Consider the following 27,663-nt stretch of genomic DNA (forward strand, 5'->3'; position numbering starts at 1 on the left):
GCCCTGGTGAGTTCTGTTCTGCTACTATATTCTGGGACTACAGAGGAAAGAGAGAAAATTGAAAAAAAGCATGAAAGATGTACTGGTATATTAACAGATTAAACTTAAGTCTTGTGTGGAAATGTTAACTACAGTGAATAATTTTCCATTTTAGGCACCCAGTTTGAACATCACCACTTCCCAGCCAAGTACACTAGTAATGTTGAAATAATTAACGGATTAAAATTAATTTCAAAGAAGATGTGAGGGACAGATTTTTTTACATACAGTGTAGCGGGTGGCTGGAATGGGCTTCCTGGGGTGGTGTAGGGCAGACTTTTGAGAAATTTAGATAGGCACATGAATATGAGGACAATGGAATGTCTGACCTCAGTGGTTGGGAAGATGTTGAAGTCAGTTGTTAAGGATGTGCTTCAAGGCAAATGATAAGTTAGGCTGTAGTCAGCAAGGTCTCCTGAAAGGAATTCTTTGAAGAAATAACAAGCAGGATAGACAAAGAGTGGGTGGGATTCGTGCACCTTAATTTTCAGAAGGCCTTTGACAAGGTGCCACACATGAGGCTACTTAACAAGTTCAAGGCCCATAGTATTATAAGAAAGCAACTGACATGGATAAAGCAGTGGCTGATTGAAGCAAAGAGTAGATATAAAGGGAGCCTTTCCTGGTTGGCTTCCACTGACCAGTGGTGTTCCACAGGAGTCTGTATTGGGACTGCTTCTGTTAACATTGCACGTTAGTGACTTGGATAATGGAATTGCTGGCTTTGTGGCAAAGTTTGCGGATGATACAAATGTTGGGAGAGAATACAATGTTGGGAAGTGCATGGATGTGCACTTTGGGAGAAGAAATAAAAGGGTAGCCTATCTTCTAAGTAGGCACTCTCAAAAATATGAGGAGCAAAGGGGCTTGGGAGTCCTTGTGCAGGATCCCCTAAAGGTTAACTTGCAGGTTGAGTTGGTGGTGAGGGAGGCAAATGTAATGTTAGTGTTCATTTCAAGAGGACTAGAGTATAAAGGCAAGGATGTAATGCTGAAAATGTATAAAGCACTGGTGAGACCTCACTATTATGAGCAGTTCTGGCCCCTTATCTTGGAAAGGATGCGCTGAAACTGGAGAGGATTCAAATAAAGTTCACGTAATGATTCTGGGATTGAAAGGCTAGTCATAAGAAGTGTTAAATGGCTCGAGGGCTTTATTTACTGAAATTCAGAAGAATGAGGCATGGCTTTATTGAATGTTGAAAGGCCTCAAAAGAGTGAAAGTGGAGAGGATGTTTCCCATGATGGGGGAGTCTAAGACCAGTTGTAACAGCCTCAGAAAGAAAGGGTGTCCTTTCAGAATGATGATAACTAGGATTTTCTTTAGCCAGAGACTGATGAGTCTGTGGAATTTGTTGCCTTGGGTGGCTGTGGAGGCCAAGTCATGGGTATACTTAAGGCAGAGGCTGATAAATTCTTGATTAGTTAGGGCTTGAAGGGATAGGGGAATAGGTCTGAGTGGGAAAATGGATCAGCCATGATGAAATAGCAGAGCAGACTTGATGGGCCAAATGGTCTATTTCTGCTCCTATGTCTTATGGTCTTCTATGGACTTTGTGTATGGGATTAGTTTTGTTGGCCATTTGATTACTAATTCATTTGATTCAGTACAACATTGTGGGTTGAAGGGCCTGTTTCTGTGCTCTATTATTCTACATTCTATTATTTTAATATGTTACATGTACATTGGAATATACAGTGAAATGTGTGGTATTACATCAGCGGTTAACACTGTCCAAGGATGTGCTGGGAGCAGCCCACCACATTGTCCCTCTTCCAGCACCAACGTAGAAGTGAAATTTGTACTAGATGTAAAAGGAAGAGGCTAGAATTTCATTCAGTGTTTTACTTCGCTGGTATACTTCACCTTGAAGAAGAAAAAGACTTCTCTGTAGCATCATTCCCCTTTGTTTCATCTCCTTGCAGACATCTGCCATGAAATGTGAACAGTTAACTTATCCTTAAATTTCTCTCACATTTTCTAGTGATTTTTCTCCTCATTTATCTTCCCCTTAATTTTTCTTGTTTATTTAGCTACTGGACCGCACAGTTTTTAGGCAACTGTTGCTGAGCTCAGGTGCAGGCTTTGGAAGTTTGAACTTTATGTTATGACTTCACTATGCTCCTTTATTTAGCTTGGTTATAATCATTTCATACAGTTGGACTTATCATTAATGTGTCTGATGATGTCTGGTAACATAGTGGTTACATCTACGTTGCCAACGATCACATTTGGGGTTCAATTCTTGCCAAGGTTGGCAAGGAACTTAAACCCTCTCCCATGATCTTGTGGGTCTCCTTGGCATAATTCCGGTTTCCACCCACGTTCCCAAGACTTATGGACTAGGATTGGTAAATTGGCATGCCATGCTGTCACTAGAAGCATTGAGTCACTTGCAGGCTGCCACCAGCACTGGCTGTTGACACAAATGACAGATTTTGCTGTGTGTTTTGATGTTTTGAAGTATAAGTGACAAATAAAGCTGATTTTTTAAAATGTTTGAAAACATGGGTACATCAGTGTCGTGTTGCTGGTATGGACCACAGCATTGACTGAGCATGTTTATTCCAACCAACACCATTTGATGAACGCCAGATATCAGGCTCAAGTTATCGTCTCAAAGATAAGACACTTTATTACTACCTCTGTGATTTTGTTAAAAAGCTCAGATTCTGTTTGACTTGTGGAAGGCTTAGGCATCTACAAAACTTATTTTTGAGGGGGAGATTCTTGACAGATCTGCTAAAATATAAACACTCGAGATTCTGCAGATGCTGGAAATCCACAGTAACACACATAAAATTCTGGAGGAACTCAGCAGATCAGGCAGCATATATGGAGAAGAATAGAGAGTCTTCAGGACTCATGAAGGGTCTTGCCTGAAATGTTGACTCTATTCCTTTCTATAGATGCTGCCTGACCTGCTGTGTTCCTCCAGCATTTTGTATGTTAATCTGATAAAATGGTTCTGAATGTTGTGAATCCTCCATGCTGAATTACTTCTGTTCTTTACCCTTAACATTTGTGGTTAAGTTTTTCATTCTGTTAGTGACTCTGGCTGATAGGTTGAAGATTGCAGTCGAAAAATCATTTATGACCATAAAATCTAGGAGCAGAACTGGACCATTTGGCCCATTGTGTCTGCTCTGCCATTTCATCATAGCTGATTCACCTCCCTCTCAGCCCCAATCTCCTGCCTTATCCCTTCATACCCTGAACAATCAAGAATCTATTAACCTGAGCCTTAAATATGCGCTCCACAGCTGCCTGTCAAAAATTCCACTGAATCACCACTCCCTGGTACCCCCCCCCCCATTCTTCTGAACTCCAGTGAGTAGTGCACCAGAGCCATCAAACATGCCATATGTTGGTGATAATAAACCTGATTCTGATTCATATGATAAGCCTTTCAATCCCTGAATCATTTTTGTAAATCTCCTTTGAACCTTCTCCAGTGTCAGCACTTTAATTGCCGGACACATGCTTGTATTGCATCATAAAACAACCTTTAAGCATAACTTTTAAATGCAAAATGTGTGCAATCTAGCATTTAAATGGAGTGGAGGTAAATGAAGATATTTATATCTCCTTTGTTATCTTCCTCAGGTAATGGTTTTGATTTATTTAATGGATCTGCTGGTAAGTCCACCATTTATTGTGCATCATGTTGCCCTCAAAAGGTGGTGATGTGCTGCCTACTCCAACAATGGCATTAGATTCTTGGAGATTCTCCACAATGTATTTGGATAGAGAGGCCCCAAACCTAAACGTGATTATGAAGGAATTGCAATTTATTTTCAAAAAGGCATTGTGCATGACATGACAGAAAACTGAAGATGATGTGTCCCTTTTGCCTGGTGTTCTTTCCTTCTAAGTAGCAGAGGTTATCTTCAATCTGGTTTCCATTCTCTGAGTCCATTTTTACCTATGGATGCTGCTCATAGAGTGCTACTGCATAGAAACAGGCGTTTCAGCCCATCTGTTAAAGGTTTTGCTAAAGTCCATATATGTAGACAACATCCACTGCTTTTCCTTCAACTTTCTAATTGAAGACCATGAGCTGTGTGGATTGGTATTAACATCTTTACCATACTGACAGTCAACACTGGTGCATCTCAGGGATGTGTGCTTAGCCCACTGGTCTACTCTCTCTACACCCATGACTGTGTGGCTAGGAACAGTCCAAATACCATCTATAAATTTGCTGATGAAACAACCATGGTTGGTAGAATCTCAGATGGTGAGAAGAGTGTGTACGGGAGTGAGATATACCAGCTAGTTAAGCGGTGTCGCAGCAACAGCCTTGCACTCAACATCAGTAAGGCCAAAGAGTTGATTGTGGACTTCAGAAAGGGTAAGACAAGGAACACAAACCAATCCTTACAGAGGGATCAGAAGTGGAGAGAGTGAGCAATGTCAAGTTCCTGGTTGTGAATATCACTGAGGACCTAACCTGGTCCCAACTTATTGATGCAGCTATAAAGAAGGCAAGACGGTGGCTATATTTCATAAGAAGTTTGAGGAGATTTGGAAAATCACCTAAAACACTCAAATGCACTGTGGAGAGCATTCTGACTGGCTTCATCACGGTCTGTTTTGGGGCCAGGAGTAACTACTGCACAGGATCAAAGTAAGCTGCAGTGAGTCATAAAATTAGTCAGCTCCATTATGAGCACTAGCCTGTGTAGTATCCACGACATCTTCAAGGACCGATGCCTCAAAAAGTTGGCATCCATCATTAAGGAGCTCCATCACCCAGAACATAACCTCTTATTGTTACCATCAGGAAGGAGGTACAAAATCCTGAAGGCACACTTAGCAATTCAGGAACAGCTTCTTTCTCTCTGCCGTCCAGTTTCTGAAAGAACATTGAAACCATGGGCACAACCTCACTAATTTTTTTTTAAATTAGTTTTTTTCTATATTATCATATATTACTTTGTATTGCTGCCACAAAGTTAACAAATGTCATGATATATGCCAGTGATATTAAACCTGAATCTGATTAATCAACCTTCTCATAAAACTCTATAAGATTGGTTAAACATGATCTACCGTACACAAACCTGTGTTGACTGTCCCTACTCAGCCCCTGTCTATTCAAATACTTATATATCCTGCCCTTAGAGTACCTTCCAATAATTTATCCACTGCTAATATCAGGATCACTGGCCTATAATTTCCTGACTTATTCCTAGAGCATTTCTTGAACAATGGAACAATATTAGCTACCCTCCAGTCCTCCAGCAACTCACCCATGGCGAGGGATTTTTAAAAATAACTCTGCCAGAGTTCCTGAGGTATTTGAACCATCATTAGATGTGAGTGAGGTTACAGAGGATTGGAGTTTAGCTAATATTGTTCTGTTGACCAAGAAATATTTGAAGAATAAGACAGGAAATTATAGGCCGGTGAGCCTATAATTTCCTGGACATTTAGTGAAATTGACTATTACCTTTGAGAGTTTTGTTTGCTGATGTTTGTTAGGCATGAAACATTTCATATGGCCTTAAGTCTTCAATTATTTGTTTGAAAATGTTTTTGTTTATTGTAGTTTTTATCAGTAATAGCTGGTTGAGCTGTTTTAGATATGTATCCTTGCCTGAACAATCTGTCACATGTCAGTACCCCTGTGAACACAGCAACCAATGAACTATATTTTTGTACAATTCTGCATTCTGAATTGCTGCTGGTAATATCAATGCTAAAAAACATAATTCTCCATTCTGCTCATTGGCTTCAGTCCTGCATAGACTTGCTTTTTTGTGTTATTTTTAAATATGTGTACTCCTCTTTTGTGAAGAAGTCATTATTATGGTGAATATGAAGGAGCAGCTTTAAGGTGGTTGGAGGAAAGTATACGCTGAATGTCAGAGATATGTTCTGTTTTACACTGAGAGCAGTAGGTGCATGGAACACAATGCCATGGGTGGTAATAGAGGCAGATCCATTAGGGGCATTTAAGAAACTCTTAGATAGGCACATGGATGATAGAAACACAGAGAGCTATGTACTGTGGGAGAGAAAGGTTAGATTGATCTTAGAGAAGGTTAAAAGGTTACTGTGGGCCAAAGGGCCTGTACTGTACTGTAGGTGTCCATGAACCAGACAGAATGTCATAGACTACAAAAAACATGTACATTTTGTTTATTCCATTCTCTGAAATTGCAATTATTGTCGGTTGTCCGTTGTATTCAACAATGACAGGAGACTTGTGCAAGAGATTTTTTTTAGCCCTTGAACTGGGGCAGTTCCACTCTCTCGAATTCAGAAGTCCAGATTCAGTGGTACGAACATTTATCACAAACTGGTGTCTTCCTTGGTTTCAAAGGATGACTGTGACTCCCTCTGTGCCTCGCCATGCCCTTCACTCTCCACAAAGCATTGCAGAACCACCTTCCTGTCCATTGGACCTCAGTGTTGTTCTCATCACTGACTTTTGACGATGTGAGAATCTTTGAGTGTTGGTCTCCTGTGGTAGTGTGATCACTCAAGTCAAGAATTAGGTTCTGTCACGGAGTTATTCCCTTAAAGGAGGACACCTTAAAGGTGTGCAGCTTGGTTTAACGTGGAGTGTCTGATGCACAGGCAGCCAAAACACGGTCCTTGGCAGGTCAGGGTCAGTGTTTAGTGGCATGGAGTGCAAAGTGCCTGTGGATCCCTCAGGGTGCAGTCTTCCTTTGCCTTCACTATGGTTGTGATGTCATCATGTGGGTCTCTGATACCTCATCCCTGATAATAGTAATGAGAAGAGGGTATGTCCCAGATGGTGAGGGTCCTTCTTGAGGCAATGCCTCTTGAAGATGTTGGGCCCATGACGCAACTGGCTGAGTCCATAACCCCCTTGTCATCTTGTGCATTGGTGCCTCCATACCAGGTTTGATGCAACCAGTCAGGTTTGTCTATAAATCAGTAGAAATTTGTTTAAATGTTAGCTTTTCTGCTTAATGAGACATGTTATAAATTAGTTTCCTTTCCCATCTCGTTCTCTGTGACAGAGTTGTGACTTTGCTGATGACTTTGCAGGGGTCACTGGGATGTCCAGAGTTTGTCGTGGTAACACATTTTAGATATTCAAAGTGGTTCGCTTAGGGTAACAAATTGCAGAGGCATTGTGATAGGGTTCTCATCTTTCCGCTACTACTCTTGGAAATATTAAATCCCTTTTCGTCATCTGTAGAGCTGATGCTGTTGTTCCAGTACTTATTCCTGCTCGCATGTTCACCTGAATGTGAAGGGGCGAAGAGTGACATATAGTCTCTTGTAATAATCAGTAATGGGAACCATTAATAATAATAATAATCAAATACTAGCCTTTAACCTAATTCTCTGCATAAACTATAATTACTTAGAGCACCCAGTGTTACTTTAGTGATAATTTCAAGATGTTGCAATTGAAAACTGAGGTCCAGCTGAGTTAACAAAATCATTGCTATTAAATTGACACCAAGTTGATACTGTCGCGTTTGAACTCACAGGCCGCTTGACATTATGGATCCTTGAAGCAGACCCCACAGTATTCACACAGGCCACAGCTGAAGTAGTCAAACATACACATCTACAGTGGGGAGCACAGCAGGGGGCTCTGTGCTTTTACATTTATATCATCACAATGCTGCTTCAGATATACATTGCATGCTAAAAAGCTGGCATCCATCATTAACGACCCCCATCACCAAGGACTCGCCCTCTTCTTGGGAACTCAGTCAGCTCCATCGTGGGCAATAGCCTCCCCAGCATGCAGGACATCTTCAAGGAGCAATGCCTCAAAGAGGCAGCATCCATCATTAAGGGCCCCCATCACCCAGGACATGTCCTGTTATCATTGCTGCCATCTGGGAGGAGGTACAAAAGCCTGAAGGCACATACTCAATAATTCAGGAATAGCTTCTTCCCCTCTGTGATCAGATTTCTGAATGGGCACTGAACACTACTTTTTTATTTTTATTTTGGCACTACTTTTTAAATTTAACTATTAAATATATATGTTTTTACTGTAAATCATGTTTTTCTCTGTTATTATGTATTGCATTGTATTGCTGCTGCAGAATCAACAAATTTCACGATGTTTGCCAGTGATATAAAACCTGATTCTAATTCTGAATGGAAGGGCTAGGAAAAGGTTAAACATGTGATTAGATGATAAAATTCAATGACATGTCTTCACAAACCTGGATATAAGCACATCAGAGGCTACATCATGGCTGATCTTCTCCCCAATGCCATTTTCCAGAATTATTCCCATTAACTTGACATCCAAAAATCTAACGAGCCCTGCTTTGAATGAGCTCAATGAGTGCACCTTGTGGTGAAGAGAACCTGAAGACTTCTCTGTCCTCTGTGTGAAGAAATTTCCCTTCAGTTCCAAATGACCTGCCCCTAGATCTGAGACTCTAAATCTCAGAAAAGAAAATGCAGGGGAAATAATTGACATTTTCAGAATAATAGTCTGTTACAGGTGAGGTTCCATGGAATTCACAACCTACATTAATGATCTGAACGAAGGGGAGAATAACTCCAACCATTGAGCACATCTACATGAAATGTTATTGCAGGAAACCAACATCCACCAAACAGCATATGTTCTCTTCTCGCTGCTGCCTTCAGGAAGAATGTACAAGGGCCTCAGGACTCACACCACCAGGTTCAGGAAGAGTTATCACCTCTCAATCCATCACCTCTTCAACCAAAGGGGATTACTTTACTCAACTTCACTTGCTGCATTATTGAATTTTTCCCACAACCAGTAGACTCACTTTCAAGGACTCTTCATCTTATTAATTACTTATTTATTTATTATTTTTATTTCTTCTTTTTGTATTTATACAGTTTGTTGTCTTCTGCATTCTGGCTGAGTGCCCTAGTTGGGCGTTCTTTCATTGAGTCTGTTATGGTGATTATTCTATAGATTTATTGAGTATGCCCATTTGAAAATGAATCTCAGGTCTATACATGGTGACATACATAAACTTGGGTAATAAAATTTACTATGAACTTTAATACCTTCACAATTTGCAGATGATGCAAAGCTCAGCGTGAAAGTAAATGAGGAGGAGGCCATTGTGTGTCTGCATATAAAAGTACGCAGATCACATCAGCAAAGGAGATGACAGATGGATTTAGTTTATGGAAAAGTGACATGGGTTTTGGAAGGAAGGATAAAAGAGAGTTGTTTTTTGAAATAAGAAACTTTAAAATATTGGTGGTACAGAACACGGTAAATTAACATGCTTTGAGAGGAAGCAAATGTTAGATTTGCATTATGAGAGCGTTGCAGTTATTCAATATGTAATGTTAAATCCAGCCCTCATGAGTCAAAGTTTGATATCCCTGTCTATGGAAGGATATATGTGCCTATCAGTGAAGCAACAAGAATTCACAAAAGCAAAAGCAATTTCTTGGATGACAAAATTGCAATAAAAGATGAAATTGTTTCGGCTATCTGAATATTCCCTGGTTTTGAAGGACTTCATTGGAATGGTGATTTCATGGAAATATACAGAATTTTGGGAGGGCTTGACAGGATGGATGTTGGGAGCTCTTCCCACTGACCTGAGGTCAGATTTTTAGAACTAAGACCAGGTGAGATTTCGTAATTTGAGTAGTTGTGAATCTTTGCCTCTGATGGTTGTGTATGTTCAGATATTAAGTATATTCAAGGATGAATCTTTGTTCTCAAAGAATGAGCAATAATTTATTTATTTATTTGCTTATTTGTTTATTGAGATGTGGAATAGTGCTGCTCTGTCCAGTAATCACCTGATTTAATCCTAGCCCAATCACGGGATAATTTACAATGGCCAGTTAACCTTCCAACCTGTAGATCTTTGGACTGTGGGAGGAAACCAGAGCACCTGGAGGAAACCCACACAGTCATGGGGAGAACGTACAAACTCCTTAAGGGCAGTGGTGGGTATTGAACCTGGGTCACTGGTACTGTAAAGCATCGTGCTAACTACTGTGTCAGGTGTAGCCTTGCTTGCAATGAATGGCTGGTTAAGCTCATACAGGTCACTTCCAAATTCTTACCTTCTTATAACATTAAAATGGGTCAAGCACAATATAGTGGGTCTGGTTCAGTAGTGTAGCATTTAGCGTAACACTTTACATTGCCAGTGACAGGGGTGCAATTCCTGCCACTGTCTCTAAGGAATTTGTACATTTGCCCCATGACTGCATGGCTTTCCTCTGGCTGCTCTGGTTTCCTCCTGCATTCCAAAGGTTAACAGCTTGAGAGGGTTATTAAGTTGTCTCATGCAATGTTGGTGCCAGAAGTGTGATGACACATGTGGGCTACCCCAGCATAGCCTTGGACTGAGTTGGGTGTCAATGCAAGCAATGTAACTTTTGATGTTTCAATGTATTGTGACATATAATACTAATAATAATAGAAAATAAGAAGCAATTTTAGAGAATCATCACTGAGGGTACGCTTACTGCTTTTAGCTTAACTTACCAAAAATAATATTTGTAAAAAATTTCCATGAGGCTTACTTTTTTTCAAAAATCAAAATCAAAATTGCAAATGTCACTCAACTCTTTAAGAAAGGGGAACGGTGGCAGAAAGGAAATTGTAGACCAGTTAGCCTGACCTCAGTGGTTGGGAAGATGTTGGAGTCAATTGTTAAGGATGAAGTTATGCAGTACTTGGAGACACAGGACAAGATCAGATAAAGTCAGCATGGTTTCCTTAAGGTAAACTCTTGGCTGACAAACTTGTTGGAATTCTTTAAGGAGTTGACATGTAGGATAGATAAAGGAGATGCAGTCGATGTTGTGTATTTGGATTTTCAGAAGGCCTTTGACAAGGTGCCAGACATGATGCTACTTACCAAGTTAAGAACCCATGGTATTACAGGAAAGCTACTGCCATGGTTAGAGCATTGGCTGATTGGTAGGAGGCAGCCTACCAATAAAAGGATCCTTTTCTGGTTGGCTGCCAGTGACTAATGGTGTTCCGCAGGGGCCGGTGTTGGGACCACTTCTTTATATGCTTTATATCAATGATTTAGACGATGGAATAGTTGGCTTTGTTGTCAAGTTTTCAGATGACATGAAGATTGCTGAAGGGGCAGGTAGTGTTGAGGAAAGAGGTGGGCTGCAGAAGGATTTAGATTAGGAGAATGGGCAAGAGAGTGGCAAATGAAATACAATGTTGGCAAATGCATGGTCATGCGCCTTGGAAGAAGAAATAAATATGCAGATTATTTTATAATAGGGGAAAAATCCAAAATTCTGAGATGTAAAGGGACTTGGGCAGAACACCGGCAGGTAGAGTCGGTGGTGAGGAAGAGAAATGAATATTAGCATTCTTTTGAAGAGGTCAAGAATAGAGAATCAGGGATGTGATGCTGAGACTTTATAAGGCACTGGAGAGGCCTCAACGTTGAGTATTGTGAACAGTTTTCGGTTCCTAATCTAAGAAAAGATGTGTTGCCATTGGAGAGGGTTGAGAGGAGGTTCAGAAGGATGATTTCGGGAATGAAAGTGTTATCATACGAGGAACGTTTGATGGCTCTGAGTCTGTACTCGCTGGAATTTCGAAGGACAAGGGGGATCTTTTCAAAACCTTTCAAATGTTGAAAAGCCTAGACAGAGCAGATGTGGAAAGGATGTTTCTCAATGTGGGGCATCCTAGGAGAAGAGGGCACAACCTCAGGATAGAGGGCATCCATTTAAAACAGAGATGAGGAGGAATTTCTTTAGCCAGAGGGTGGTGAATTTGTGGAATTTGTTACCCCAGGCAGTTGTGGAGGCCAAATCATTGTGTGCATTAAGTCAGAGCTTGATAAGTTCTTGATTGGAGATGGCATCAAATGTTACAGGGAGAAGACTGGGGAGTGGGGATGAAGAAGCGAAAAAATGATCAGCCATGATTGACTGGTAGAGCAGACTCAATGGGCCAAATGGCCTAACTCTGCTCCTATGTCTTATGGTCTAATGGTCGAAAATAAATTTATTTTCAAAGTACATATATGTCACCATATACAACCCTCAGATTCATTTACTGCAGGCATTCGTAGTAGAACAAAGAAATACAATAGAATTAATGAAAAACCTCATACAAAGACTGACAAACAACCAGTTTGCAGAAGATAAACTGTGCAAATACATAAACAAATTATAATAATAGAAATGAGTGTTATTGGTTATGTCAGTACCTCAGGTTTCACCAGCTTGAGCTTAGAAAGAATAAAAATATATTAATAATAATAATAGTAATAAGAAGTAAATAAATAATACTGAAAACATGTGGCGAGTTGGTGCCAGCAAGCGGTGCGACTAGCAGTGATGTCCTGCGGATGGTTCACAAAACTACTACTTCTCCTTTTTCATTTAAATATGATTCTACCACTAATCTGTGTGTGATTGGAGCTTGTAATTTACATTTTGCTGTTTTTGCTGTTGGTCCAAATTGCCATAGAAATACCATTTCTGTATAAAAAAATTCCCTGTATGTCATAATGTAAATATAAAAAATGTCAGTTCATCAAAACAAAGTCCAACTTGCATAATTACAGTGACTACAAAAATGCTGCAAATTTAAAAACTAATTTGTAATTAAAATCCCTAACACTGATGGTGGAGTTATTCAATCCAATTTTAGATTGACGTTAAAAACTCTCAGCATTCCAAAATGAAACTGAGTTGAGCTGTGAAGCAGAATGCTCACATTATTAGACATCTAATTGTGAATCTCCTGACAATTATTTTGCAAAGACTTTTTCTTATTCAAAGGCACAGCTTTAATATCAGTTAAATGAAACAAAAAGGGATGCTGGGGAAGGTTACTACCGAGTGATTATCTCCACTTAGTTTCGCCTTGATAGATTTTCAAGGATCCCTTGCAATTCAAAAAGGAAATCAGATGGGCTGCCTCACTGCATTTAGGGAACAAAGTGCTAGTCTTTTCTGGGGAGTCTTCAGATTCACAGTTTAAAACAAATTAAAGCCCTTGAATTCAAAGGATTAGAAAATTTTCTACTGTGATGAACAATACTCAAATCTTCAAATCACTCCAATATGGCAAATGCTTAAGGTCCATAAGTAACAGCTATTAGCTTTGCCCATCTTAATGATTCTTCCACTATCAGGCTTCTGAACCAGCATGGATAACTTCATTCACCTCATCACTGAACTGATCCCACACCTATGGACTCGCTTTCAAAGACACTACAACTCATTCAAAGATCCAAAAATTCAAAGCATATTTAATTTCAAAGTATGTTTGCAGTGTACAACCCTGAGATTTGTCTTCGTCAGACAGCCAGGAAACAAAGAAACTTCAAGCACCAGATGAGCAAAAAGAACAAATCTGCAATCGGACGACAGAGTCCTTGAAACAGTCCAGAAGAGGCATTGGCAAAGTACGGCCCGGGGGCCTTATGCGGCCCGTTAAGCTTTTTAATCCGGCCCGCAGAACTTGATGAAATTATATTAATAAACCTTGTTAATTTTTTTCCCCGCAATTCTGGCGTTTTCCCAATAGATGACACACTCCATATACATTGACCTTTGTTGAGGTGCAGCGTATTACTCCACATTTGCGCTTTACTCTTTGTTCGGCTCGACCTATTTGTGTGAACAGGCGTTCAGCGTCATGAACATCAACAAAGCCAGCCACAGATCCAAGTTAACTGACCAACACCTCAGATCCATCCTGAGAATCGCCACAACAAAACTAAATCCAGACTTTGATGCGCTGGCTAAAAAGGGAGACCAACAACACTGTTCCCACTGAAATTAAAAATAAGTTTCTTCGTTGTGTTATGTAAAAAATGCATTTGAAAATATTTTTTTCAATAAGCCTTACATGCTACATGTCATTTCTGTTAAGTGATGGACATGAGTAGTGCGCAGGTGCACGTACGTTCTCAAAATAAAAAATGCGCTCCAGATGAAATAACGCGCTCTGCATACTGGCGCGCTGTCACTGTTCTGTCCTTGTGCTGGTCGTTGTTGAGTTTTGGCACAGGGGACAATTGAATAAGAAGGAGCAGGACAAGTAGACCTGCATCTCCTACCATTTTTGAAATAAAGACAGTCTGGAGGAGAGTGATGATGATAATATCTTGAAGGATAACAGAATTTTCAGTGCTTTAAAATAATAACTATTACTATTAAAAAAAGCTGTATTTTATTCATTTAATTTTCAGTGTTTTAAAAGTCGTTTCAATAAATAGCTAAATACCATGGGACTTCAAAGACAGATATTTTGCTGTAATGCATTTGTTCATTTTCAATTGAAATTAAAGCACATGTTTTCTACATATCCCATGATATTTTATTTTCTCTTATGAGGTGTATTAACAAAACACTCCGTCCATCTGCTCCTGGTCCGGTCCCCCTGTCAAATTTTAGAACCCTTTGTGGCCCACAAGTCAAAAAGTTTGCCCACCCCTGGTCTAGAATGTTCAGTGTTATTCAGTTCAGTTCAATTTAGTGCTGTGTTGTTTGTTGCCTGCAGGCCGCAGAACCAGTCTGCCCTGATGAAAATCACACGAAATAGCAATCAAAAGGAGTAACTTGAAACCAGTAACACAACATATCATGAGCTACAAAGTTTGCTAAAAATGAGTCCAATGCACAAACTGTGCTGATTAAACCTTGCCAAAGACATTGGCACTTTCCACTGGGGAGGAGGGAATGAGAGGGAGGGGTGAAACCAGTCAAATGTAGGCACATGGTGCTGAGCACCCGGTCACCTTCCACCCTTATCCTCATTGGGTTCAATCTTGCTTGCTGCTTTAATTGGTGATAAACAGAGCTGATTTTGGGTTTGCACACCTCCATTAGGCAACACAGTCTGTTCTCAAACATGTCAACTTCCTTCAAACAGCAGAAGTGAATCTTAGGGTTGTATATAGTGACGTATATGTAATTTGGTAATAAATTTACTTTGTTCCTGTTGCACTCCCTTCCTCTATTTATCTGTTTACATGACTGTCTTTTTTACTTACATATGTTCTCAACTTTCTCTGCTGCTTTCAACAATTTATGCAAACGTATCCCAATGTCTCTGTTCCTGTTGTTATTCTAGAGTTAAATGTTGTCTCTTTGAATGAAATGTAGAACTTTTGAATTTTACATCATTAAATTTTATCTGCCATACAGCCTGTCTTTATTCTTTCATTGATATCCACTTTGTGTCCCCAGTGCATTTAAGTTTTGCTGTGTTTCAGGGATTTACTAACACAGAAGTGGGTCATTCGATTGCTTATCCTTGTCAAACTATAGGAGGAGATCGTTCAATTAGTTTGTTTCTCGGCAGCTGTTCTGTGCATATTTTGAAAATAAATTCTGCAGGAATTTGTGGATGTAGATTTGTCAGAACTGTTGGAAATCCATATATAAGTTGTATGGAATATATTCTATTGTATATTCTATACAAGTTGTATAGAATTTAGTTTGAAATATCAGAACAGAAGTACTTTAATGCACATAATGTGCTGGTGGACTTAGCAGATCAGGGATTATCTATGGAGAGGAATCAATAGTCAACATTTTGAGCCGAGAACCTTCATCAGGACTGGGAGTGAGGTGGGGGGAAGAAGCTAAAATAAGAAGCTGGGGGAGGGGAAGGAGTACAAGCTGGAAGGTGATAGGTGAAGCCAAGTGAGGGGGAAGGAGCATGGGTGTAGAGAGGGGGGGAGTGAAGGAGAAGATGGGTGGGGATAGATGGAAGAAGTAATGGGTTGAAGAAGAGGGAAGCTGTTAGGAGAGGGAAGTGACCATGGGAGAAAGGGAGGGAGGTGGGATACCAGTAGGAGGTGTTGGGAAGGTAAGCATAAGTGACGGGGTGAGAGGTGAGCCAAAATGGTGAATGGAAAAGGAGAGAAGAGGGAGGAGGGGAGAAAGCACTGGATTTAGAGAAATCAATATTCATGTGGTCAAGTGGGAGGAGACTCAGAAAGTATATGGGGTGTTGCTCCTGCAACCTGACTGTGGCCTCATCATGCCAATAGAGGTGTCCATGGACTGACATGTTGGAATAGGAATGAGGAGTGGAATTAAAATGTTGGGTACTGTGAAATTCTCCCGTTTCTGGATCGAGTGAAAGTGCTTGATAAAGGGGTTCCCCAATCTACCACCTAATCCTTCTCCTTTTTATCCAAGTGTGGCAAGTAAGGCTGTTTCGGAAGTCATTCAGAATCCCAATTTACGATGGTGGATTTCCTTCTCTGATTCACAATTCTAAAGCAGATGCTTCTGATTAATGATACTTGTTTTTGTTTAAATTCAGGATTCATTTAATGAACTGAATTAAATTCCCCTGCTGTTGTGGTGAATTTGATTTCACATCAATAAATTCTTGGTCTAGACCTTCAGCAAGTAACTTCACCACTTTGCCTTTGTTTTCAGAATGTGACACCATGTGATACAATAGGACATTTAATAAAAAGGAAAACCATTGTTTATTTTAATAGTTCAGCATTTGCGGCAATCCATCATAGCATCAAATTCGAAAGCTGAGAAGCAATATGGTTAGCAGCACCAGCCTTTGCCAATGCTTATCTTTTTGTCAGCTGAGAAGATGCTCAGAATGGCCATGTGGTGCTTGACAGGCATTTTGCATCCACCTTCCCTCTCCAATCCTATCACCCACCACCCCATTACCAGAAAAAAAGAAAAAGAGAGAGAAGGAAAGAGAGAAAGATCTATTTGTCAGATGTACATTGAAAAATAAACTGAAATGCGTCATTTTGCATCAAAGAGCATGGGTGACTCCACTTCTGGCACCAACAAAGCATGATCACAGCTCATTAACCCTAATGTACGTCTTCGGAATGTGGGAGGAAACCCACACAATCACAGGGAGAACGTACAGACTCATTACAGCCAGTGGCAGGAATCAAACCCCTGAACAGTGATCACTGGCTCAGTAAAGCGATTGTGCTAACCTCCAGAGCAAACACGAGGAAAACTGCAGATGCTGGAAATTCAAACAACACGCACACAAAATGCTGGTGGAACACAGCAGGCCAGGCAGCATCTATAGGGAGAAACACTGTCGACGTTTCGGGCCGAGACCCTTCGTCAGGGCTAACTGAAAGGAGAAATACTAAGAGATTTGAAAGTAGTGAGGGGAGGGGAAAATGCGAAATGTAGGTGAAGGCCGGAGGAGGTGGGATGAAGCTAAGAGCTGGAAAGGTGATTGGTGAAAGGGATACAGAGCTGGAGAAGGGAAATGATCATGGGACAGGGAGGCCTCTGGAGAAAGAAAGGGGGAGGGGGGAGCACCAGAGGGAGATGGAGAACAGGCAGGGTGATGGGCAAAGAGAGAGAGAAAAAAACAAACAACTAAATATGTCAGGGATGGGGTAAGAAGGGGAGGAGGGGTATTAACAGAAGTTAGAGAAGTCAATGTTCATGCCATCAAGTTGGAGCCTACCCAGCTGGTATATAAGGTGTTGTTCCTCCAACCTGAGTGTGGATTCATCTTGACAGTAGAGGAGGCCATGGATTGACATATCAGAATGGGAATGGGACGTGGAATTAAAATGTGTGGCCACTGGGAGATCCCTTGTGAGACCCGACGCAGACTGGGAGACCATTTTGCTGAACACCTACGCTCGGTGCACCAGAGAAAGCAGGATCTCCCAGTGGCCGCACATTTAACTTTGCCGCCATGGTGGCATGGCAGCCCTACCAGGAGCTAAACTCCAGACAGCATCATTCTCGTGATTTCAGGTACTCATAAGCCTCCCCAGCTCGAGAAGGTAAGGATCCTCGGAGAAGTGTAGCTATTGTAAATTACTTTTTATGATTGAACTTTGTAACTCCCTTACGCTCGAGTCATATTTGTTTCTGGTTGTTCATCTTGTGCTTACAGCAGTAAAGCTTACATATTACACAAGTACTACACTTCAAATGTACTGTACTTCATTGTTTGTAAGGCATTTTGGGGCACTGGAGTACTTGAGAATAACTGTATGAATTTAAGTATTTCAGTAAGATTGATGATATTGCCTTTTTCTTAGAACCTTAACTGTCAAATAAAATAAAGTTGAAAAGTTCTCCATAAGAAAGATGTGTTCTTTAAAAATGAGTTCCATTGGATGGGTTATAGATTTTTCATTACTGTAATCTCCCATGTGCTCTGGAGTTGGTGACCTGCATTTTCCCATTGCCTAAACATTTAGAAAGGCCACATACCTCTATAATCTGATAGGAGGGAAGCTCCTGTAACAACACACTCCAGTAGAAAATTTCTGAATGAACTTTCAAGAGTTACACATATACACTATCTTGCAATTTTTTTCCCCTTTTGTTTCCTTTGTGCACTATTAATTTAATTTAATTTATATACAGTATATTTCTTATTGTAAATATAATTTTTTATTATTATGTATTGCAAAGTAATGCTGCCGCAAACCAATCAATTTCAATACATATGCAGTGTGTCTGTATATTAAACCTGATTCTGGATTTCTTAATGATACTACAGATAGATTTTGCTTTGAGACTACAATTTACAATACCGTGCAAAAGTCTTAAATATCCTATACGTATATGTGCTTAAGACTTGCACAGTACTATATTTTATGATTTTTGTTATTAAAACCTTCAGGTGATTGTTTTTTAAGGTCTGATGCACCAAGTATGTAACAAATAGACCATCTGTGCAGGGATAAAAACATAAATAGTTAAACAAGAAATGGTGATACATTTTAAGGTGTGTGGCAGTTATAATTGTATAAAATTTATTTACAATATATAGTTCCCTTTAGATATTTACTAATGAAGTTTTATCTCACACTGAAATTATATTCTGAGATGGTTAGCTTTATTTTAAAGTTCAAAGTAAATTTTATTATCAAAGTACTTACAGTATATGTCACCAGGTACAACCCTGAGATTAATTTTCTTGTGGGCGTACTCAACAAATCTATAGAATAATAACCATAACAGAATCAATGAAAGACCGCCCAACTTGGGTATTCAACCAGAGTGCAGAAGACAGCAAACTGTGCAAATACAAAAAGAAGAAATAATAATGATAATAAACAAATGATAAATATTGAGAACATGAGATGAAGAGTCCCTGAAACTGAATCCATAGGTGTGGAAATTATTCAATGATGGGGCAAGTGAAGTTGAGTGAAGTTACCCCCTTTGGTCATGAGCCTTAGCTGAATTATATTTACATGGAATCATCAATATATTTACTGAAATGCATCATTTAGCATCAAATCAAATTAGCGAGGATTGTGCTGGGGTTGCCACACTTCCAGCGCCAACACAGCGTGCCCACAAGTCACTAACCCTCAACACTATGAAGAGTGCTGCTATTAGTCTTGTACTCTGCCTTCAAGTTCAACTTTCCAAGGTGCGTATCACTTTACAATTCTGGATTGAATTCCATCTGCCACTTCTCAGCCCAGCTCAGTATCCTGTTTATGACTTGCAGTAACCTACAAAACCACAACACCATCAACCTCTGTGCTATCAGCACAATTACTAAGCCACCCTTCCATCCACTTCTTCATCCAAGTCATTTACACGAATCGCAAAGAACAGGGATCTCAGAATAGCTCCTGCATAGTAAGCACAAGTCATAGACCTCCAGGTTGCATATGCTCCATCTACTGCCACATTATGCCTTCAATTAGTAATCCTTACAGTGTGTGACTATCTGGAATTAGAACTGGTTCCTTGTGGCAAATATTTTTACTGCTTTCCTGAGTCCATAAGACCATAAGATATCGAAGCAGAATTCAGCCATTTGGCCCATTGAGTCTGCACTGCTGTTTCATCATGGCTGATCCATTATTCCTCTCAACCACAAACTCCTACAATCTCCCCGTATCCATTGATGCTTTGACCAATCCAGAATCGGGTGTTGACCTCTGCCTTAAATATTAACAAAGATTTTGCCTCGACCGCTGCCTGTAGCAGTAGATTCCACAAACTCACCACTTTCTGGCTAAAGAAGTTCCCTCTCATCTCCATCCTAAAAGGACACCTCTCTATTCTGAGTCTGTGTCCTCTGGACTTAGGCTTTCCCAGCACAGGACACATCCTCCACAACCACTCTATCAAGACCTCTCACCATTCCATCGGTTTCAATGAAACCACCCCTCATTCTTCTGACAGGACTAGAGCCATTAAATGCTCTTCATATGGAAAGCCATTCAATCCTGGGATCACTTTTGTGAACCACATTTGAACCCTCACTAGATTTTTCACATCCTTTCAAAGATAATGGGCTCAAGGCTGCTCACAGTACTCCAAGTGAGGCTTCACCTGTGCTTCAAAGTCTCAACATTATGTCCTTGCTTTTATATTCCAGTCCTCTTGAAATGAATGCAAATATTGCAGTTCCCTTCTCCACCATCAACTCAACCTGCAAATTAACCTTTAGAGAAACCTGCACAAGGACCCCCAAGTCCTTTTGCATCTCAGATTTTTGAATTTTCTCTCCATTTTAGAAAATAGTCTACTCTTATATTTCTTTTACCAAAGTATATTAGCATACACTTCACTTCCCAACACTCTATTCCATCTGCCAATTATTTGCGCATTCTTCTAATCTGTCTAAGTCCTTCTATAGCCTTTTTATTTCCTCAAAACTACCTGGCCCTCCAACTATTTTTGTATTGTCAAATGACTTGCATAAAGGGATTAATAATCATTTTGGGGAATACCCTGCTAATGAGATACTTGATTACGGTGGAGCTGGACTTGTTGCAAACTGTGCTGCGGTCTACTTCAGGGAGGCACTGGGAGCGGTGTGTGGTCCAACAAACAGTGTAAGTGATTCTGTAGGATATGTTTCTTGTGATTGCAAGACCTTGTTGGATATTGGTGATGCAGAATCACCGGTTTGTTAATGAGACTGACGGTGGGCAAGTTGTGAGGTCTTGGTTGTTCTGTGGGCCAGGTCCTCGTGCTGCAGGGTTGTCTGTTGCAGCTGCCCGGGGTAGGAAATGCCAGAGGTGGTGTGGTGTATCAGGCATCCATGTAGGTTGGGTCTGGCACCTCCCATTGGTGTTCGCTCAGTGGAAGACAAATTGGATTTCCGTCTCTGTGGCTGAATTGACGATTGGACCACTGCAAGCTTGATTTTGCTGACAACATCCCATGATCCTTCAATCTACAGCTCAGAGACTTGGGCTGTATTATTTTTTGTGACTATATTTCACTGCTACTGTAATTATATGTACTGCATGTGCCTTGTGCTGTGTGTGAATGTTGGTGTCTTGCACCCTGGCCCTGGAGTAACGGTGTTTCATTTGGCTGTATTCAATGGGTATTCATGTGTGGTTGAATGGCAATTAAACTTGAACTTGAAATTGATCATCTAAGTTAAGCATTGGGTGTTGCCAGCAGGCATACCAGGTGATGAGTATCAGATCAGGTTTATTTTCACTGGGGTATGTACAGTAAGTCATTGCAGCAATTCGTATTGCAACAATGGTACAAAGTTTGAAGTAAATATATTATCAAAGTATGTGAATGTAACCACATGCAACCCTGAATTTCACTTTCAGTACTGTACAATACAAAAAATATACTATGTTATTATAAGAAATATAAAATATCTACATAAAAATAAAATTAATAAGCATTTAAAAAAGAGAGGGAAAAAGCAAGGTAATGTTCATAGGTTCAGAAATCTGGGGAAGAAGCTTTTCCTAAAATGCTCAGTGTGAGTCTTCAGGTTCCTGTACCTCCTGTCTGATGATAGCAATGAGAAAAGGGGAAGTATTCATGAACAGCCTTTGCTAATGAATTAAAGATGTTGCATATACTCTATACAGGTGTTTTGGCAACTGTAAAATGTGAGATTAATAATGTCTGGTGATTAGATAACAGTAACTGCAACGTCCTCACTCTGGTCTTAAACTCCTTAGCTGTGGTCGGTTACTGAAAGCTCTGTTGTTACAGTGGGCAGCCATGAAAGAGTTCAAGTTCATGTTCAAGTTGAAGTTTATTATCATTCAACCACACACATGCACAGCTGAATGAAACAACATTGCTCTGTGGCCAATTTGCAAAATATACATACAGTCACACACAACACACAGAGTTACGACACAAAGTAATATTGGAGCAAGTCCCTGAGCGACATGGCCTTAAGATTGCCAGGTTGAGATCTAGTGTGAGGTGGACATTTATGTGGGACAGTATAATGTTACTGATACTATTATTGTAAAACAAGCAGTTGTATAAATATGTGAAACAGCAGCATAAATAGTGCAGGATGAGGGTGTGTCAGTGAGTTGGGGAGTGGGACAGGTGGGTACAGCAGCAGGGCATTAAGACAGGAGTGTCCATGTGTGCTGGGTGGCAGCAGGGTGTTAAGAAGGAAGCAGAAATGATAGGATCTTTCAAGAGACTCCTGGATGGATATGTGGAACTTAGAAAGATAGAGGGCTGTGGGTAATCCTAGGTAGTTCTAAGGTAAAGGCATGTTCGGCACAGCTTTGTGGGCCGAAGGGCCTGTATTGTGCTGTAGGTTTTCTATGTTTCTATGTTTCTAAGCCTTAACAGCTTAAAAGAGGCACTGAAGCTGAAATGCTAAATGTCACGTTTCACTGCTATGAAAGCATTATTAGTTGTGTGATTCCTTCCTCTTTCAAATAATATGAGTGTGTCTTTAAAATTCCATTTTAACCCGGACTTACTAGTCTTTTAAGAAAAACACATCTGCTTAATGACCTGTCTCAATCCCTCAGAGTCGCCTGTGTTGGTCACCAGCAAAGGAGATGCCGGAGCTGGCTTGTGCTGTTGGATTCTGTATTAGGTTGGGGGCTGGCCTCTCCTCTTAGTACTGCCCTCCAGTGTCTGCTCCCAGGAAGACAAGCTAGATTGCGTTCATTTGCGGCTAGAATTGCAGAAAATGAGGAACTGCTGCAGCTTGTTCTTTCCAAGACGTAGCTCCAGGACAACTACCATGCACCTTCAATTGGCGGGGACTTGGGCTGCATTATTACTTTTTTACCCTGCTGTTATAATTATGTATGCTGTGTGGCTGTGTGTGACTACATGTACTGTGTTTTACACCTTGGACCTTGAGGAATGATTATTCATTTGGCTGTATTGCTGTGTATGGTTGAATGACAATTAAACTTGAACTTGCAATTTACTGTTCTGATTAACTATTTATTGAGCTAGAAATTCTTTTACGTAATACAATACTTTCATGCATTGCATGAATGAATTTTATTCCTGAAAGCAGAGCTGATAAAGCTAAGGCTTTCTAAGTGCACTGCTGTTTTTGTTATGCATTATGTCTTAGTTTCCGTGTGCTGTAGAAGTTTGCTGCCCAGGTACTCAGGCAAGATTCAAGGTTCTTGAATGTCATTTCCAGTACACAGGAATAAAGGAGAACAGAATAACTTCTTCTCTGGATCTGAACTAATACAAAAAAAACACAATAAGATAAAGAACACAATAATAAAAACACAGACACAATAAGTAGAAATACACAAGATAACTTATGTACATAGATTGATTCTATGTCCATAAAGCAACACTCGCACTGAAGTGTCTGTACACAACGTGACTGACAGGAAATGATAAAGTAATGGTGGTGGTTTAGTAGGTGGAGGTGTTAATCAACCTTGCAGTTTGAGGAAAGTAACAGTTTTTGAGTCTGCTGGTCCTGGCATGGATGCTACGTAGCCTCCTCCCTGATGGGAGTGAGACGGACAGTCCATGAGCAGAATGGGTGGGATCTGGCTGTTTACTGGCACCTCTCTATATATGCATTTGATGCCCTTGCTGCCGGTGATGTGTTGGGTAGATTTGACTACCTGCTGTATGGTCAATTCTGGCATTGGTATGCTATACAACTTCTACCAGGTGGCAAATGTTTTACATTTTCCACAGAGATCCATGTTCATTTGACAACTAGCATGGAGGAACAGGTTCTGCGGAGTTACCTGATAACAGCAGAGGCATAAAGTTTCTTAGTTTGTGTTGAGATAAAGAGTTTCCTATCCTGAGTCACTGAGTTTTTCAACAGAGAAACAAGAACTTCTGACCACTATTTCCTCACTGACCTTTCTGCCCATCCACTGAAATCCTAGCTGCTCATATTAGGACGATATTCTCCTGAGCCTTGCCTATTTAAGCATCTTTCTAAATGCCTCTTGAGCTCAGTGGTCGCGTACCCATTTGGATCCAGGTCCACTGGAGGCCGAAGAATACGGACTCCCTTGGGGTTAGAGGACTGTGCATGCATATGGATGGGAGGGAGGAGTAGGAGCTTGTTTTGCTGCTGCTGTTTTGTTGCTTGCTGTGTCCATAATGAAAATTATGGACATGCTACACTGGTGCTGGAATGTGGGAGTAGGTAGTTTAAATGAATCTGCATGGTCTGAATGGGCCAAAGGGCCTGTATCTGTGCTGTACTTTTCCATTACTCTATGACATTTTAAACACTTTCTGTTTAAAGAATAAAACCTCATCACTGATCTCTATTATTCATCTCCCAGTGCTTCTCATTGTTCAGAAACTCTCTTGTCTGCATGTCTGAAGTTTCTGGAGTGGTCATTTTGGAAATTTGATGCCTTCTGAGAAATGATCAAATTGCAATTGGACCACATGTGATGTTCGATATTCAGAGGGGGTGGTCTTCAATAACCAACATTACCGAGCAGAACCCTGCTCTCAGTTCAAAGTTTCAAAGTATAGATAATATATGCAAGTTTGAGATTCGCCTCTTTACAGGCAGCCACGAAGCAAAGAATCCCAATAGAACCCATTAAGAATAAAGACTGCCAAACACCCAATGTGCAAAAAAAAAGTGTGCAAGTAGTAGAAATAAACAAATGACATTCAAAACTGAAGTTCACAAAAGTGAGTCCACAGCCACGAAGCCAGTCATTGCTGCAGCCGATTCAGGAGCCTATTAGTTGCAGGTAAAGTTCAGTGCAAAGACGAGGACACCTTGTGGAGCAGCAAGCTGAACCGGCCCATCCCTTGCATCTGGCTGCAAAAACTTTAACCTTTTCAGTGTGGTCCTACGCTTAAATCATCCAAACTGCGGGTCATTCATAACTCCCGGGTTCAGGGCCCACTGCCTCAAATCCACCTGTACCAGGCCTTTCTGATTTAGACTGCCACTTAAATTGATTAAACCTTAATTATTTCCTCACTGTTGGGCCCAGGCTGGTTCACCTCGTCATTGTTCTGCCGTATGGAATAACCTCCAGGTCCACTGCAGCAATGGGCTGGACATTGCCTTATTTCCCACCCTTGTGCCTGAGCTCCACCACCTCGTTTCGGCCATACACGCATCCTGCACCTTCAAAACTTCAGCTCACGCCGCAAAAATGCCAGGTCGTACAGTCGGTTCAACAGCTCAACTCTGAAAGGGAAGGTACAGGTTATCAATTGCAGATTTTGTATCTGAGAAAAAGTATGAATAATACAAGTTTTTTTTGTTTTATGTGCTACCTGAAAGTTGTCACTGTACTTCACCAGTGCCATCTTAAACCTGATTTATTCTTGAACTCAGTTATGTGCAATATGAAGTTATAGCATTCAGGAGAGAGAGTAGCATTTTAATTTTATGCGCAGGAGTGCTGAAGTTAGTTGTGACTATCTTATATAAACTCTAACTAGATTTAATCAATCAGTAGTTAAATTTAGATTTTCCTATTTTTGAGTTATCAAGGACCTATATTTTGTGAAACAGTTGAGAAATGATGCCAAAAATAACAAGCGTTTCAGGAGGTGTCCTGTGGTTCTTGTTAGTACATGCACTTCCTGTTTCCTGTTGGAATTGTATGTTATTGATATCAGTGCCACAGCTGGAAGGGAAGATGTGTAGACTCTGGGTTTAGAAATAACTTTATTTGAAATTTCACATTGTAAATGAAGCACTAATTTATTGCATTTGAAAAAATCTTAAAAGATGCAATGATCATAGTAGTGAAACAAAGAAATTATTTTAAGAGCCATTAATGAAGATTAATCATTGTAAATGTAACATTCTTCCACTTTCCCACCTTTTAATTAGGTGCCTGCTGTAACAGGCATGGCTGGGTTAGTGATTTCATGACCACTTTAGTCTGCATAAGATCTTCCCTTTTATCTGATAGAAGATGAATGTCCTGTATTTAACAAACATGAGAAATTCTGCAGCTGCTGGAAATCCATGCAACACACACAAAATGCTGGAGGAACTCAACAGACCAGGCAGTGTCAATGGAAAACAGTAAACAGTTGACATTTTGGGTCAAGACCCTTCATCAAGACACTTCTTGGGAACTTGTCTTTGTTAAATCTTTGACCATGTTCTCACCCAGATCCACTACCACAGCCATGTATCTTTCCTGGGAACTTGACTTCGCCCAGTCCTGGTCTCGGCCTGAATCGTTGACTGTTTGCTCTTTTCCATTGATGTTGCCAAGCCTGCTGTGTTCCTCCAGCATTTTGGGTATACTGCTTTTTTTTAAACTTAAAAAAAAATTAATTAGAGATTCAGCGTGGTAACAGGCTCCTCTGGTCCAAGAAGCCCACAACACCCATTTACATCTATGTAACCAATTAACCGACTAACCCTTACATCTTTGGACTGTGGGAAGAAACCAGAGCACCTGGAGGAAACCTATCTGGTCTCAGGGAGAATGTACAAACACCTTACAGACAGTGGCGGGCATTGACGGGTCACTGTCACTCTACTAGCGTTACATTAACTGCTACGCGACCCTACCACTCAGTTTCCTTCCGTGAGGATATTTTGAAAAAAGAAAATGGTAACTGTAAGCTGCTTGAAAAAAAAGCAAACGCTTTATTTTCCACTGTGGCTTGTTTTAAGGGGATGTGCCTGTGTGTGTTTGAGATTGCACTGTCACCTGGTGTGTTGCACGTCGCATTCCTGAAATAGTATTTATTCAGTGACTGAAACCCAGAATAGAGGAATAACTTGTTTTTGCTGTATTGTTTTATTTAGTTTGGTTAAGCAAAGAGATAAAGATTAACTTGCAGGTTGAATCAGTGGCGAGGAAGGCAAATACAATGTTAGCATTCATTTCGAGAGGACTATACTACAAGGATGTAATGCTGAGGTTTTATAAGGCATTGGTGACGGCCGGCCACATTTGGAATATTGTGAGCAGTTTTGTGCCCCTTATCTAAGTAAGTATTGCTTGCATTAGGGAGGTCCAGACGAGGTTCGTGAGAATTATCCTAGGAATGAAAAGGGTTAACATATGAGGAGTGTTTGATGGCTCTGGGTCTGTACTCGCTGAAGTCTAGAAGAATAAGGGTGAATTTCATTGAAACCTACCAATTTTGAAAGGCGTAGATAGAGTTGACATGAAGAGAGGGTTTCCAATAGTGGGAGAGTGTAGGACATGGGGGCACAGCCTCAGAATATACGGATGTCCCTTTAGAACAGAGGTGAAGAGGAATTTCTTAAACAAGAAGTGGGTGAATCTGTGGAATTCATTGCTACAAATGGCGTTGGAGGCCAGGTTAATGGGTATATTTAAGGCGGAGGTTGGTATGTCCTTGATTAGTCAGGTTACAGAGAGAAGGGAGAAGAGGAAAAATAACTCAGTGTTGGTGGAATGGCAGTTCAAGCTCGGTGGGGCAAATTGCCAGATCATGCTCCTATGTCTTATGGTCCTAAAAGGAGAGCATTTTCTACTGCAGAGAAATCTT

At 40.5% G+C, this 27,663-nt stretch overlaps 1 protein-coding gene across 5 annotated transcripts in view; it reads left to right on the forward strand.

Annotated features, from left to right (window-relative positions):
* The window catches only part of rbms3 (RNA binding motif, single stranded interacting protein), a 1,202,299-nt gene that overhangs the window by 295,764 nt on the left and 878,872 nt on the right, over positions 1-27,663 (forward strand). Inside the window, exon 1 of one of the 5 annotated variants that reach the window (XM_059945029.1) lies at positions 27,119-27,135. The exons of the other annotated variants lie outside the window; for them this stretch is intronic. The gene's annotated coding sequence lies outside the window, so the exon portion shown is untranslated. Of the gene's footprint in view, positions 1-27,118; positions 27,136-27,663 lie in introns of those variants that run through there. 5 annotated transcript variants of the gene reach the window in all.

Source organism: Hypanus sabinus, chromosome 20 (assembly GCF_030144855.1).
Source record: "Hypanus sabinus isolate sHypSab1 chromosome 20, sHypSab1.hap1, whole genome shotgun sequence".
Taxonomy (NCBI): Eukaryota; Metazoa; Chordata; class Chondrichthyes; order Myliobatiformes; family Dasyatidae; genus Hypanus; species Hypanus sabinus.